The sequence below is a fragment of the Triticum aestivum genome, chromosome 6B (genome assembly GCF_018294505.1).
Source record: "Triticum aestivum cultivar Chinese Spring chromosome 6B, IWGSC CS RefSeq v2.1, whole genome shotgun sequence".
Lineage (NCBI taxonomy): Eukaryota > Viridiplantae > Streptophyta > Magnoliopsida > Poales > Poaceae > Triticum > Triticum aestivum.
The window spans coordinates 286,883,730-286,900,795 of record NC_057810.1 but is presented as its reverse complement, the minus strand read 5'-3'; positions in this window follow the sequence as shown (position 1 = coordinate 286,900,795).

Sequence of the window (17,066 nt, the reverse complement as noted above, 5' to 3'; positions counted from 1 at the left end):
TTGTAGTGCCATACCATCTAACTCAAACATAGGTGGCTTCGACCACCGCCCTCTCTTTTTGAGAGGTTTTGTTATGCGGCTGCCTCTTGTTGTCTTTCTGCCCTTAGGTTGTTTGTGTCCTTGTGGTGTCTTTTGTGCTAAAAGTTTCTTTGCAAAGGCCTCTTTTCGTGTGTTGAAACATGCATTTTCTTGAGCTCATGGTAGTACCACAGCCTTCTATGGTACTACCGCGTGAGGGGAGCACGGTACTACCGCCCCCATGTGGCAGTAATTTTTTACTGCCGCCTGGGAGAGCGGTACTACCGCTACGGTGCAGTACTTCCGCCCAAGTGGTACTACCGTGATGACCTGCAGTACTACCGCGACGACTCGGGCGCGTGGGGATAAGGACGGGCAGGGGGAGTTCTAACTCCCCCATACCCATTCGCCCGTTCCCCATCTTGTCTCTCTCTCTCTCTCTCCCTCGCTCAAGAACGGAGCCGACGTCCGTCGCTGGATCTTCGCCTCCGGCTGCCCTCCCGTGATTCCGTCCGGTGGGATCGTTCCCAACCACATGCTCTTGCTATGGACCAAGGTCTTTCCCCAACCCCCTCTCCTTGTTGATTGTGTTTGTTGTTTCTAGGTTTTGGGGGAGACTTGTGTGTTCTTGAGATTCCTAGGCCTAATCTATGCAAGAGTAGGATGAAGGAGCGTAGTATTGCGTAGGAATTATACTTGTACTTTGTCCTATGCTAGATTTGATCACCGTAGCACTACCGGGATTTCGCGGTTCTTTTCAGATTCAAACCATCATTTGGATCTGACGCGGTGCGGTACTATCACCCAACTGGTGCGGTACTACCGCTCGTCCGGTACTACCGCCCTCTGGCGCGGTACTACCGCACTCACTGCGGCACTAAAACTTTACTACTGTTCCAACCACGGTACTACCGTGCCACGCACGGTACTACCGCGCCCTGGAGTGGTACTAAAATTTTAGTACCACAGGTTCTGGCAGTACTACCGTACTTCACATCTATCTCATGGCAACTTTTCATGTATACTTTCTATGTGTTTCTTGTGCTTTGTCGTGGTCTTTGCATTGATCCTCTTTGCGTTTCGTTGGTGTTTTGCATTCGTGTCTCAGGAGGTGGCTCTCGCCGTTCCAATCCCAGTCATGACACGGGCTCCAAGTGTCTGCGCAATCTAGGTGAAGCACCGGAGGGCTCTTCTGCCCCCAAGCGCAATGTCAAGACATCAGCCAGCAAGCACAAGGAACCCACTAAGGGCATGGATGAGATATCCCAGTCAGAGTACGTCCATCTCAGGCAACTCCACCCGTATGTGCACCCTCGTTCTTCTGTCAGAGGTTCTGAGCTGTTTTGGAACAAGCAACAGACTCTCATCTATCTGGATGTCATAAAAAACAAGCAGAATACCTACGTGGATGTGAAATGGATTGAAATGCATCACATGAGGAAGGACAAGTTCCGTGAGTACTTTGGAGAGGCTCTGGACTTGGTGGAGCAGTTTGGCATTGAGCATGTGATATCCTTTCACCTTGACTATGACCCTGAGCTTATCTGTCAGTTCTTTGCCTCAGTTTACTTTCAGTCTAATGAGGAGCGGAGGATGACCTAGATGACCAATGGCCGTCAGCTGACTGCTACCTGGAAGGAGTTCACGGATTTGCTCCAGGTTCCTGATGATGGGCTCAACACTCCTGTGGGTGTTCGCCCCCATGCCAATGCTGAGTCTGCCAACAAGGACAAGCTTGCACCATAATTTGTTGAGAAGGCGCTCCCCAATGGCAAGACAGGGTTGGTGCTCAACTCTTTTCTGGATATCATGTATCGCATCTTCCGCAACTCCTTGTTCCCTCGCATTGGTGACAAGGACAAGGTTCATGCCTATATGGTGGATATGATGCTCATTTGCGAGGAGGCTCGTTTGTCTCAGACAAAGCCACTTGATGTCTCACACATCATGTGGTGTGAGCTTCGGTTTGTGGTGTTCAACCGCAAGGTGCCTATCTATGGGCCCTATCTGTTTCTGCTGATCTCGAAGACATGGGAGAAGATGTTCCCTGGTGAGGAGTTCCTTGCCCCACACTGGATTCGCCATGATCCCATCTGCCTGCGTGTCAATCCCCAATGGGCCAACACTACTACTCGTGCTGAGGCGTCTGCTGCTAGCGCTGCTGTTGATGAGGAGGATGCTGGCGCCGAGGATGTTGCTGAGGACCGTGCTGCTAGGTCGTCCCAGAGTTCCTCTATGCCTTCATGGGCCAAGAAGCTGAAGGACAAGATGAAGACTCTTTTCTGCATGCAAGCCAAGGGGCAGTACAGGACACACGTGGCATCTAAGGAGAGTCGCCGCCAGGACAAGAAGATCTTGCAGCTGTATGGCGAGGAAGTGTCTGGTGGTTCTGAGGATCGCATCACCCCAGAGGCCGAGTGGATGGAGAAGCAAGGCTACCAATGGACTGATTCTGAGGAGGACGTCGAGGAGACCATCCCTGTCGCTGAGGAGTCTGACGAGGAGGCTTGGGATGAGTTCCCTGCTTGAGCCATCTCTTGTGTGTAGGTGTCCTCTCTGCCTTTTTGGTGTCTCGATGCCAAAGGGGGAGAGAGTGTAGGGATTTGCGAGTCATGTGTGTCGTCTTTCGTGTGTCGGTGTGTTTGCTGCTTTCTCGTTTGAACTCTTTGCTGCTTTCTCGTTTGAACCTCAGTTGCTTTACTTCTTATGGTGTAAGACTTATGCACTCTATCTATCCTAGCAAGTTTGTGATATATTGTGCTACCTTTATGATATGCTCGATGTTAATTATCATGCCTTGGTCTCTAAAATATAGGGGGAGTGTTGATCCTAGCTTGTGTGCTATGCAGTCCAAAGCATTCATCTAGATTGCACACATCTAGGGGGAGCCTGTCTATATTTTAGAGAGGAGGGGTTTGTCTGTGCTCAATGTTATCTCATCTATGTGCAAATCCCGTATTGTCATCAATCCACCAAAAGGGGGAGATTGTAAGGGCATTTGTATCCCTTAAGTGTTTTGGTGATTGATGACAATGCTTTTGCGGACTAATCATGTGCCTTGAGTTTCTCAGATACTTCATAACTAGGCACGAGACGATTCGGTGCCCCTCGGAGACTATTTAAGTCAGCGTTGTTCTACGTTTCTCTTTGGTGGATTTGAGTCATAGGAGAGCCATACTATTAAGATGGGGTCTGCGTCTGAAAGGTTTGGGTGGAATCAACACATACACTTGTCCTACCTTTCCTTGCAGTTTGGAGCATCTCTTCGTTATCCTAGTTGTGCCTAAATCTGATGGCTACTGTTGTACTTGCGGTAGTACCACAAGCACCAGCGGTAGTACCGCTGTGGGTCACGGTAGTACCGCTCCTCTGGAGCCTTAGTACCGTGGCTCCCAGGCCTTGTGCCGCTCCGGTACGGTAGTGGGGCCGGATGTAATTTTTTACATCCGTGCCCCCACGGTAGTACCGCTCGTCCAGTGCGGTAGTACCGCGGGAGCCCACAGTAGTACCGCTCTCCAGGAGTCGTAGTACCGTGACCCTCCTACCTAGTACCGCGGCGTCACGGTAGTAGGATCGGATGTAATTTTTTACATCCACGCCTCAACGGTAGTACCGCGCCTCGTGCGCGGTAGTACCGCGTCGGATTTTGCACTGCCTCATTTTCACCGGAAGTAGGCACGGATGTAATTTATTTCATCCGCGCTCTTCGTAGGCAATGACTTTCCTGCCTTGCGGTAGTACCGCAAGGGGGAGCGGTAGTACCGCGCAAGCGGTAGTACTGCACCCAAGTCAGGCAAGTCCCGGCCTCTGCTGCTGCCCCGGAAGTACCGTGGTCCGCCACGGTAGTACCGCACGGCGTTGCGCTAGTACCGCGCCCCTGGAGCGGTAGTACCGCTTGTCGCAGGCTGAACATGTGGATAACGGTTGGATCTTTCCCATGACTATATAAGGGGCGTCTCCTACCTCTAGTTGACTACCTCTTCCACCTCTAAGCTCCATTGTTGCTCTAAGCTCCATTTTCACCCGATCTCTCTCCCTAGCCAATCAAACTTGTTGATTTGCTCGGGATTGGGTGACAAGGGCCCGATCTACACTTCCACCAAGAGATATTCGATTCCCCCCACTTATCCCTAGCGGATCTTGTTACTCTTGGGTGTTTGAGCACCCTAGACGGTTGAGGTCACCTCCAATCCATACTCCATTGTGGTGAAGCTTCGTGGTGTTGTTGGGAGCCTCCAATTGTTGTGGAGATTGCCCCAACCTTGTTTGTAAAGGTTTGGTCGCCGCCTTCAAGGTCACCAATAGTGGAATCACGACATCTTGCATTGTGTGAGGGCGTGAGGAGAATACGGTGGCCCTAGTGGCTTCTTGGGGAGAATTGTGCCTCCACACCGCTCTAACGGAGATGTACTTCCCTTTAAAAGGAAGGAACTTCGGTAACACATCCTCGTCTCCACTGGCTCCACTCTTGGTTATTTCGTGCCTTTACTTTTGCAAGCCTACTTGTGTTGTATCCCTTGCTAGCTCATGTGCTAGTTGTTATTGATCATATAGGTTGCTCACTTAGTTGCACATCTAGACAACCTATTTTGTTGCAAAGTTTCATTTGGTAAAGAAAATCTTAAAAATTGTTAGTTGCCTATTCACCCCCCTCTAGTCAACCATATCGATCCTTTCAGTGTTCAAGCTCAGCAAGGCCCTGTATGGCCTCAAGCAAGCCCCTCGGGCGTGGTATGATACCTTGAAGGAATTCTTTGTGAATAATGGCTTCAAAACCGGTTCACTCGACCCAACTCTTTTCACTAAGTCTTATGATGGTGAATTGTTTGTGTGCAAAATATATGTTGATGATATCAGTTTCGGCTGTACTGACCAACGATATAGTGATGAATTTGCCTATATGATGAGTGAAGAATATCAAATGTCTATGATGTGAGAGTTGAAATTCTTCTTAGGTCTTCAAACTCATCAACAGCGCAATGGAATATTCATATCTCAGGAGAAATACCTCAAGGACGTATTGAGGAAATTCGGCATGCAACATTGCAAAGGGGTCAAAATTCCAATGCCCACAAATGGCCATCTATGCACTGATGAAAATGGTAAAGACTTCGATCAAAAGGTATACCGCTCCATGATTGGCTCTTTATTGTACCTATGTGCATCTAGGCCGGATATTATGCTTAGGGTTTGCATGTTTGCCCGATTTCAAGCTACACCGAAGGAATCACACCATAAGGCTGTGAAGCATATTCTTCGATACTTAGCTCACGCACCAACACTTGGATTATGGTATCCCAAGGGCTCCACTTTTGATCTCATTGGATATTCAGACTCTGATCACGTGGACGGCAAGTCAACATCTGGTAAATGTCATTTCCTCGGACGATCTTTGGTCTGTTGGTCCTCGAAGAAACAGAACTGCGTATCTCTCTCCACTGCAGAAGCTTAGTACATTATTGCTGGATCGTGCTGTGCTCAACTACTATGGATGAAGCAAACACTCAAGGACTATGGCGTCAACGTGAAGAATGTGCCTCTCTACTGTGACAATGAGAATGCCATCAAGATTGCTCATAACCCTGTTCAGCACTCGAAGACCAAGCACATCCAAATTCGTCATCATTTTCTTCGTGATCATGTGTTGAAGGGCAACATCTCCATCGACCATGTCAGCACTGAAGATCAATTGGCCGATATCTTCACAAAGCCCTTGGATGAGAAGAGATTTAGCAAGTTGCGGTGTGAGCTAAATATCCTAGAATCTTTGAATGTTCTCTGAAATGGACACACATCCTAACACTTATGTTGGCTTGATGACTTAGATGCGCAACACACTAAGTAACGTTTTTCTTCAATCAATGAAGACTAAGTGTGAAGAAATTAATGAAGAAATTGATTCTCAGAGCCCTACGACAATTGTACACGGTGTCTGAAATCAGCTTTCTTATACGGTGGGTTACGCCACCAACCAAAGTTGAGAATCTTCACTTTGAGCTTTTCTTCATTTTTGAAATTCCTCAATTTTTCAAATTCTTCAACTTTGCATTGTCTTCACTCTTTCTGGTGTTGTTCTTCATTCGAATATATATATATATATATATATGAGTTTTAAGTCCTCTATAGCATTCACTTATTGTTATTTCTTGAAGTTGATTTCTTCTGCTAAGTGAATGTGATCGGACCCTTCCCCGTCTATGCTAAACTCAACCCAGTCTATTCACAAATTCCTCATATGTGTTCTATTTGAAACTCGTTCAAATTCTTCACTATGTCCTTGACAGCTGAAGAAATTGCAAACGGAACTTTTAACTTATCTTATCTAAATTTTCGGCTTTGCCGCTCAAACCGTTCCACATCCCACAATATACTTATCTATTCACCCACGATCCTACACGATCACCACCTCACGGTACGTGGGTGACACATGTCATGCGAATGAGAAGGGTCAGGTGCACGTTCATCCTAAATCTTCGGGCGAACAGTTTTTCACCGCGACTACAAATACCCCCTCACCCCTTCCTCACTTCCTTTACTCCGCTCGACCTCTCTCTCCAGCTCGAGCTTCTCAAACCCTAGCGCCGCTGCTACTCCATCGTCGCTGGTGAGGAAGAGCTTCACTGCCTCAACCTCGTCGTCGTCATACTCATGCCGGCCGCGGAAATCTTCACTCCGCCGACGCCGTAGCCGTCTTCCTCCACCAAGTTAGGGCGTGGAAGATCTGAACTGACGAACTTCACATCTGTTCTTCCCAGTTCATCGTGTTCTTCACTTCGGGTAATTAAAAGATACTTTTAACTGCTCGCTTTGATTCTCAAGTTTTTCTGAAAATATTCAAAGGTGTTTATGCTTCAATTCTTCACACACATGAACACCTCACACGTCATCTGTTCTTGATTTGTTTCTCTAAGCTATGATTTTCTTCAAGATTCCTCAATTGTGTGGATTTTCAATCTATACAACTCTGGAACCTAAGACAAAGAACGCTTAGTGAAATTCCTCAAGACTCATCTGGTCAAATTCCTCAAACTTGTTATTTTTGAAAAACCCTCTGAGAACGCATATGACCTCTCCAAATTCCTTGCAACTATACTCTGTTCATAGGTACAAATGTCCGCTGCTGAATCACTAGGTTCTCATCAACTTAACTCATTTGCAGCGTTCCTCGAAGAAAAGTTGCATACTTCTTCAGAGAATTCGATTGTTCAAATTCCTCAACTGAAGAAAATGGCAGATGGTAAGAAGCCACAGAAGGGAGGAAAGAAGCCTGAGGTCATGACTGCTTTTGAGATCCGTGAGGACATTTACGCAGGCTATTGCACACCTGATGAGGCCAAGTTTGGTAAGGAGAACAAAAATCAGCGCAAGGTGCGCATATAGAGGATTGAAAGGAGATGGACACGGGAATGGAGGGAGTACAGGTATGTAACTCCCAAGTACATGAAGAAATTCGCACTCAACCCTCCATGCCCAAGACCTCCATTGGCACCAGGCCAGTTGGCGGATCCCACTAGCCTCAAGCGCGGTGAGGATTATCCTGACGAATGCGCAAAGCGCCAAGCCAAACTGGCTAAGCAAGCAAAGGAAGCAGTGAGGAACTTCAACGCTGACTCTGCTGCTGCTGCTGCCTCTGCTGAGGCCTCTGCCATTAGGCCCAAGAAGGCTATGCACAAGAAGCCTGCACACAAGTCCAGTGCTTCACCTTCAATGCCCTCACGGCCAAGCTCCTCTGCTATGCCATCAAGGCCAGATTCCTCAAGGCCCTCACGGCAAATTCCTCAGACTGCTCCGTCAAAGTCCTCAGCTCCTCCGTCAAAGTCTTCAGCTGCTCCGACAAAATCCTCGGCAACTGTGCATCTCGCCACGTGCCAAAGGACTCAAGGCTTCTCTATTGCCTCAGGAGCATCTGCAAGCTCCTCAGCTGCTCGAAATTCCTCAGCTGGTCCCTCTCTGCTGAAGAAAAAGGCCACTGCTGGATGAGGCAGTCGCCCAAGTCCTCACAAGAAGCAGGTTTCCTTCCATGTACCTTCTAATGATGATGAGGCTGATGATGAAGAACTTGCCGAAATCATCAGAAACAGGAAAGCCAGGGCCACTAGAGCCAAAGGCAGCAATGTGCCACTGATGTTGGATCCCAAGCTGATCCTCGATTACATTGACTTATGGCACAAGGACCCTAACACGCCTTTGCCGGAGATGAACCTCACTCCTGGTCAAAGCCATGTTCTCACTGCCTTCATTGAAGAATAGAAATGGAAATTTGAACAAGGCAGAAGTTTGAAGAAAGCGCAGTACAAGAAACAACGCTACCTCAAGGAAAATGTCCTCACTCTCACCCCTGATCAGCTCATTGCTCTGCAAGCTGAAATCAAGCAATTGAGTGATGAATTTGATCTCTATTTTGCTGACTGGAAGGGCGCCAAGGTGCGTTTCGTCAATCTAACGAAGAAATTCACTTCAAATGCTGCTCCACCTGTGCACGTTGAAGTTACTCAGGCTGAGGCATCTGCTCAGCCTACTGAAGAAAATGCCAGCACCGCTGATGACAATCAGGCTGCTGAAGAAAATGAGAGTGCCAGGGCTGATGACTCCATTCCAGCCGTTGAAGATATTGCCAGGGCATCCACTAGTGGTGCGCCTGAAGAAAGTGAACAAGTCAGGGCAACTGCATCAGTTGCACCTAAGGAAAATGAACCAATGTCCTCTGCACCTCCTGCACCTACACCAACTCCAATCCTTCCATCTGCATCAGATGTGAAGAAGACCAAGGCTGCAGAACGTGCAGCTGTGAAGAAAAGGAAGGCATCAACTTCTTCAAATTCTTCAGCTCCGAAGAAGATGAAGACTCTGATCAGTTCGATTGATAATCCAATTGATGCCGTTCCAGTTTCATCAATGCCATCAAAGGAACTTGTTCCTTTTGGTGAAGATTATGTGATTCCTGATGAATCTGGTGAAGAAACTCCTTCTGCTGCTTCTTTAGAGCAGTTGGACGAAGAAATTGAAGTGGATAAGATCCCTTCAACCCCAATCATTTCCTCACCTTTGCCTCAGTTTACTGCTGAAGAGGCAGGTGTTGAAGAAATTGAAGAGGAGGATGTGGACATTGGCTGTCCCACTCCTGTGCTCAATGATGAATTTTGGGACAGTCAACATCCAAACTCTCCAATGTTCACTCCCCTTCAAGCTATTCCTCAGTCTCCTGCTGCCACTGAAGTGCAAATGGGATCTGAAGAACCTCATGCAACCCCAAGTGTTCATGAAGAAATTCCAGCCACTAGTGCTGAAGAAATTGTCAATGAAGAATTGACGACCCAGGCTGAAGCTGAAGAAGAGCCTGAAATTCCTCAGCCTGAGGAACCTGAGATTGCGATTCCTGAAGTGGTGTTGCAATTGACTGACACTCCTCAGTCCAAGCCAAAGGATCCTTTCTCTAAGAAGCAAAAATTCAAGGCTAGTGATTTCTTCAGCGAGCACGTGTTCTTCACTGACTTCAACCCCTATGACAATGCTCGTCTTAGAAGGAAGCGTTTCTGGACTGCCAGCCAGGCCAACTTCTATTCCTTAGTGCTCTTCAACAAGGACAAAGTCTTCGATCATGAGCATATTCCTCATGTGGACATGGAATCCATGACGTGCTTCTCTCAAGTCCTCAGCATGATTCATGATGCTGGCTTGCTCAATTTCTGCTCTGACATTGTTGATTGGAATGAAGAACTTATTCTTCAGTTCTACGCAACCTTGCATATCACAGGCGATGCTGCTGACGTCAACTCATGGGTGTTGGACTGGATGACTGAAAACACTCATTACAAGGCACCAGCCACTGAATTGCTTCGTGCCCTACCAATCAGTCCTCCACTTGACGGTGCTCGTTGTCTGTATGATGAGCCTGAACTCACTGATCACTATATGCAAGTGCTCATGAAGCCGCTGAAGCCAGGACAAGCTCCAAGGACCAAATTCCTCGTGAAGGAATTGCTCTATGTGCCAAGGACAATCTACCGCATTCTGACGAAGACCATGAGTCCCATCAAAGGCCATGACTCATCCGATGAAGAAATTATCGGAATGATGAAGAATATGCTTTTCAACATCATGCATGGCATCCCCATCAATTATCATGATTTCTTCATGAGGACTCTGGCGAATGTTGCACTTTCTCCATTTGAGCTGAAGCCTTACGCGCCGTGGATCATGAGATTCCTCAGAACAAGGTCTTCACTCAACTACAAGGCTGATTTTCAGAATCACCTCAGCTACTTGCCCCCTATTGAAGTCCTCAAGCGGACAATTTCCTCATCTGATGAGAAGGGCAAGTCACCAGCCGTGATCGATGAAGGCATTCGTCCATTGGATGGTCAGTTCCGCAAAGCTGCATCTTACTCCACCAATGATGACTCTGCCACTCATGATACTGCTGCCAATGCTACCAAGACAAGTCCTCAAGCTACTGCTCCTCGTGTGCTGACTGATCATGAATTGCTGATAAGTCTTCACCAGAAGGTGGATCGCAACCACAAGTGGGTTAAGCGTCAGTTTGGTTCTATTCTTCACAACATGACTTCCACACATAATGAGTGAAGAAAAACCACTACTACCTCCATGAAGTGTTTGATCACACCTGGGCTATTCTGTCACATCTATATGGTGAAGAAGATCTGAAGCAAATGGGCTTCAAGGAAGACTTTGACTGGTCTGCTCCTCCACCGAAGAGATTCAAGAGGGTCAAGGTTCCTTCCTTGGTGGCCAGCTCATATTCTTCATCACGCGGCACGGACGAGCATGAAGACTTGGATGACACTGCAGCAGGCCCTACATTGACTCAAGACCCTGACTACGCTGGCGCTCCTCCATCTTCATGATATTCTTCAGGGGCGTTAGTCCTCAGTTTCAACCCTTTTGGTCATTCAATGACAAAGGGGGAGAAATTTGAGTTAGTCTTCAAGCGGGTCTATCTTATATGGGCGTTTTTTTGCTAAGTTACAACTCTCGTTCTTCTGATGACTTTGCTGGATCGAGTTGTAATCTTAAACTCTATGGTGACCTGATACCTTTGCTGTGTTCTTCTGCATGCTTATTCCTCATTAATGTTAATGCACGCATGCTGAATTACATTAGTCACCATATTTCATCATGCATTTCAAATTCTTCATATTATATATCAAATGCGTGTATGAATTACAAGATATAGGGGGAGATCTCCATGATTATACTCTTCAAGTGTGCATTGCTTCAAAAGCAAATTCCTCACTATGCACATCTTCAGGGGGAGTTCTTCTATATCTTGCAATCAAATTCCTCAATATCAGTATTTACACTTCACATGTTTATCCCCGTTGAAAACTTAACCTATATTGTCATCAATCACCAAAAAGGGGGAGATTGTAAGTGCATCTAGTGCCCCTTAGTGATTTTGGTGTATTGAAGACTTATAGGTTAAGGGACTGATGCGTTTGTGAGTGTACACAGGTCTATAAGTCTATGAGGAGTTTGATATTTACAGAGAAAGTCGACCCCTAAAAATGAAGTTCTTCGTCTGAAGACTTTGGATATCTGAAGACTTTCTGAAGACTTTGAAAGTGAAGAAATTGGTGTGACCTTGAAGACTTGGTATTCATTCGAGGAACATGAAGCGTGAAGACTTTTGTTTTCGTAGTTTCATTTTCTCTTTCTTGAGTCATAGGAAACACCGTACTGTTAAAGGGGGTCGAGGAAATACTAAGGAAAAATTTCCATGTGATGCTCAACTCAAAATCCTACACCTACCAATCCCTTCGAGTGAAGCCATTGGAAATCTCATACAGTTCAGTCATATTCTTCAGTGACAGAGACGAAGTTCTTCTGGTCTCTGAGGAATTTGTTCTGACTGAGGAGTTAGGAATTCACCAGTGTGAATTGCCTACACAGTGAGGAACATGATAGCCCTGAGGATTTTGATAGTCAAAATTCCGACCGTTGCTGTGCTATGCGCCAGCGGTTCCAAAATATCTACCCACCTAACGGTCATATCAGACAAGGGCATTTATGTCTTATCATGTCGGGCTGCTCCCTAGGCTATAAATAGCCGCCCCCTTCAACCACTAGCTGGTTGGCTGCTCCGAGAGAAACTGACACTTGTCATTGAGAGCATCCCATCCTCCGAGGACTTTGAGCGAAAATCATCAAGTGAGGAAAACCCAAACCCAACACCTACAAACCCAAAGTGATTGAGCATCACTGAAGAGATTGATCCTGCGTGGATCCGACGCTTGTTTCCTTTGAAGACTGTGCTTCTTCCAGACGGTTAGGCGTCAAGGTCTAGAGCATCCAAGAGGAATTGTGGATCGCCGAGTGACCGAGTTTGTGAAGGTTCGGAAGTCACCTGAATACTTACCACGAGTGATTGGGCGAGGTCTGTGTGACCTTAGCTCAAGGAGAATACGGTGATGACTGTGTGTCCAGGACTGGGTGTCCTCGAGTTTAAATACTCAGCCACTCCAACCAGATGTACAACTAAGACATCAGTTGGAACTAGTCTACCAAATCTTTGTCTTCACCAAGCCCACTGGCTCTATTTCCTCAACTCTTTCATTTCCTCATGTCTGTTGTTGTGTGCCTGTTCATATCTGTTTGAAGACTTTGACTGAAGACTTTCTCAATTTCCTCAGATCAATTTTTTCAGTCTGTCCGTCTTCTTTCTTGCGTTATCCTGTGTTTATGCTTTCTGTACTCTGTGTTTGTCTTCATCTCGCCATGATGACTATGCTTGTATTCTGTTATGTTTACTTCTGAGTAATTATTCCGCTGCTAGTAGTTCTTCATTTAGGAATTTCCTCACCAGCAAATTCCTCAGTGAAGAATTCATAAAAATCGCCTATTCACCCTCCTCTAGTCGATATAACGCACTTTCATAGCCTTAGACGCACAGTTTGGGACCCCCTACCCGAGATCCGCAGGTTTTGACACTGACAGCGGGACAGGGGTTCCCTGGCCGAGCTCGTATAGCATGGACTTCAAGAGTTCGGAGTTGAGGTGTGTAGGTGAGTCCGGCTTGATGAGATGGAGTTGGCCTAGAGTGGCTCCGGACCGACCGTTGAAACAATTTTGCCCGTATCTCCGGTGTTGAGCTTTATGGCTGTGGAGAGTCCGGCGGGCTCTAAACTCCCGTCTTCGGACTCGGCGAGGAGTTCCGGATTCAAGGTCGGAGCTGTAGTTGAGGTCGTGAACCCTTGGAAGATCAAGTCTCCTCGGATGTCAGCAACGTAATTTAGGTTTCTAAAACTGATCTGATGACCAGAGGCGTAGCTGTGATCTTCTCTAGATGGCCAATCGAATTGGCATGCAGTGTGAAGCCGCCGAATATGAAGATTTGGCCATGGGAAAAATCTCCCTCAGGGCGGAATTGTTGTGGATGGTTGATGGAGCCATCGAGCCTTCTAGTGGCGACACAGTGGAATTCTCAATGAAAGCACCAATGTCGGTGTCAAAACCGGCAGATCTCGGGTAGGGGGTCCCGAACTATGTGTCTAAGGATTGAAGATAACAAGGGGACACGATGTTTACCCAGGTTCGGGCCCTCTTAATGGAGGTAATACCCTACTTCCCGCTTGATTGAGTATGATGAGTATAGGGGTTACAAGAGTTGATCTACCTCAAGATCGTAATGGCTAAACCCTAGATGTCTAGCCTGTATGATTGTGATCTTGGCCTACGAACTAAACCCTCCGGTTTATATAGACACCGGAGGGATCTAAGGTTGTACAAAGTTGGTTACAGAAGAAGGAAAGTACATGATCCGAATGCCAAGCTTGCCATCCACGCAAAGGAGAGTCACATCCGGACACGGGGAAGGTTCTTCTATCTTGTATCTTCATGGCCCATCAGTCCGGCCCATATCACATAGCCCGGCCCAAGTACCCCTTAGTCCAGGACTCCCTCAGTCATCATAACTCTCTCTTAGCCGATCATGAGAAGCTTTCTTATGAATTTCTTCAAAGAAAGCAAGATATTGAGAAGATAAGGGTGAGTTATGAAGATATTCAGAAGGAAAATGATGCATTGCTTGTTCAACAGATCAATTCCGCTCAGGATGAATTCATTCCACCATATTTGAAATGCATTGAACGTGAATCTGCTAATTCTTCACCCGCAAGTTCAAATGCTTCTATTGCTGCAAATTCCTCAATTGTCTCTGTGGTCACAAATTCCTCATTTGAGGATACACAAGTATCACTGACGATAATGCAGGGTTGAAGGAATTGTATGTGACAGGCATGTACAAAAGTCTCAAAGGGCATCAGGCTCTTTGTGATGTGCTTAAAAAGCACATCCTTAACAGAAACCCTAGGAAAGAGGGTGTTGCCTTTGAGAGGAAACTCAATGTTGATGGGACCTACTAGAAACCTAAGAAGTATCCCAAAACCTCATGGGTTGCTGCAAAAGGACCTCCCATAGATCCATCCACTTTATCTGGCTTTACATGTGAATCTTCATATTCATCTGACGAGTCATTTGACTCCAACTATAAACTATTCAAAAATCAAAAGGGTGAAGTATTTGCTAGATACGTTGGTACTAAGTGCAGGAACGGCCCCCCTATGAAGAAAACCTGGGTTCCCAAGGTGCCTTGAAAGTCTTCAGGTTAATGTCATCATGACACCACTTGTGAAGAATAGGAACTCCAGATCAAATTCTTCATATGGACCAAAGTCTTCATATGGATCCAAGTCCTCATATGGACCAAATTCCTCACGTGGATCAAATTCTTCATCTGGATCCAAGTCCTCATATGGACCAAATTCCTCACGTGGATGCAAATCCTCATATGATTATTATCGTGCTAATGCTTCTGTTTCGCAGGGAAAATCTAAGAGCTATGAATATGTGCATTATTCTTCAAATCATTATGTTCATAAGTCCTCGTAGAATTTATATGCTTATTCATATGTATACTCTAACCCCTCTTCTGTGAAACGAAGTGCACTGGCATCAATGCCACCATTCTCTTATGGAGCTCGCAGAATGATGAACTCTTTGCCACCCCTTCAGATGTGGGTGGTGAAGAAAAAGAACTAATCTCTTATGCTGGGTCAGGTCTCTAGACGAACTTGAACGTCTAAAGAATTTACTGGAGACCTGAATATGCTTGAAAGGATGCAAGCTAATCATGAAGAAATGAATATTTATTTCTCACGTCCTTATTCTACTATATCTGTTGTACTGCTTGATTTAATTCAATCTAATGAATTTGATGTCATATTCTTCACTGATGAAGTATATGAGTTCATAAGATGCACTAATTCATCTGCACGACGATCAACCCAAAGCTACTGAGTGGGTCCTCGACAGTGGATGTACAAATCACATGACCAGTGACAAGAACTTATTGATGGACACTACTTTATCTCCATCGCATCTGAAGCATATCACCTACGCTGACAAAGGCAAAAGCAAGGTATTGGGTCTAGGTAGGGTTGCGATCTCTAAGGATCGACACATGGACAAAGTTATGCTTGTCGAGTCCTTAGGATTCAATCTCATGTCTGTCTCAATGCTTTGTGATCTTGATATGGTTGTTGTCTTTGGCAAATATCGTTGCATTATGCTCATGGAATCTGACAATTCCAAAGTCTTTGAAGGCTTTAGGAGAGGAGACTTGTATATTGTTGATTTCTCCTGAGGACCATAGCCTGCCACATGTCTTCTTGCAAAAGCTTCAGAAGGCCGGTTATGGCATCGACGACTAGGTCATGCTGGCATGAGGAACTTACACACTCCCAAAGAAGAAGCATGTCATTGGCATCGAGGGTGTCAAATTCCTCAAAGACCATCTGTGTTGGGCTTGTGAGGCTGGAAAGATGACCAAATCCAAGCATCCCTTGCAGACTATCATGACGACCACTCGTCCTTTTGAATTGCTTCACATGGATCTCTTTGGCCCTACTCATTATGCCACACTAACAAATGTAACATCTCTATATGGCTTTGTTATTATTGATGACTATTCTTGTTACACCTGGGTGCATATCATCACTTGCAAAACTGAAGCACATGAAGTCTTTAAATGATTTTCCTCAAGGGCCTCAACAAATTTCGGTGTGAAGATCAAGCGGAGTGACAATGGGACCGAATTCAAGAATACTGGTCTTGATGACTATCTTGATGAACTTGGTATTACTCACGAGTTATCTGCCCCATACACTCCTCAACAGAATGGCGTTGTGGAGTGCAAGAAGATGACTCTTGTTGAGATGGCTCGCACTATGCTTGATGAATACAAGATGCCTCATCACTTCTGGCCTGGGGCTATTGATACTGCGTGGGTATATCTTCACAAATTCTTCAAAAAGACCTCATATGAACTCCTCACCGACAAGAAACCCAATAACCCACCAAAGTTGATGAGGCATTTCTGGAGCCTGAGTGGATTCAAGCGATGCAAGAGGAATTACATCAATTCGAGCTCAACCATGTCTGGGAAATTGTCAAGCGACCAGACCCACGCAAGCACAATATCATTGGTACCAAATGGATCTAGCGCAACAAGAAAGATGAAAATAGCCTTGTGGTGAGGAATAAGGCTCATCTTGTAGCTCAAGGCTACACACAGGTTGAAGGAATTGATTTCGATGAAACTTTTGCACCTGTTGCTAGACTTGAAGCTATTCACATATTGCTTGCTTATGCTAACCATCATAATATCTTCTTATATCAAATGGATGTGATAAGTGCATTCCTCAATGGTAAGCTTTAGGAAGAAGTATTTGTTGCTCAACCACAAGGTTTTGAAGATCCTAAGCATCCTGACAAAGTCTTCAGACTCAATAAGGCCCTCTTTGGCCTCAAGCAGGCCCCTCGGGCGTGGTATGATACATTGAAGGAATTCCTCATGAAGAAAGGCTTCAAACCCGGTTCACTTGACCCAACTCTTTTCACCACAACCTATGATGATGAATTATTCGTGTGCCAAATATATGTTGATGATATCATCTTTGGCTATACTAACCAACGTTAAAGTGACAAATTTGCCTATATGATGAGTGAGGAATATCAAATGTGTATGATGG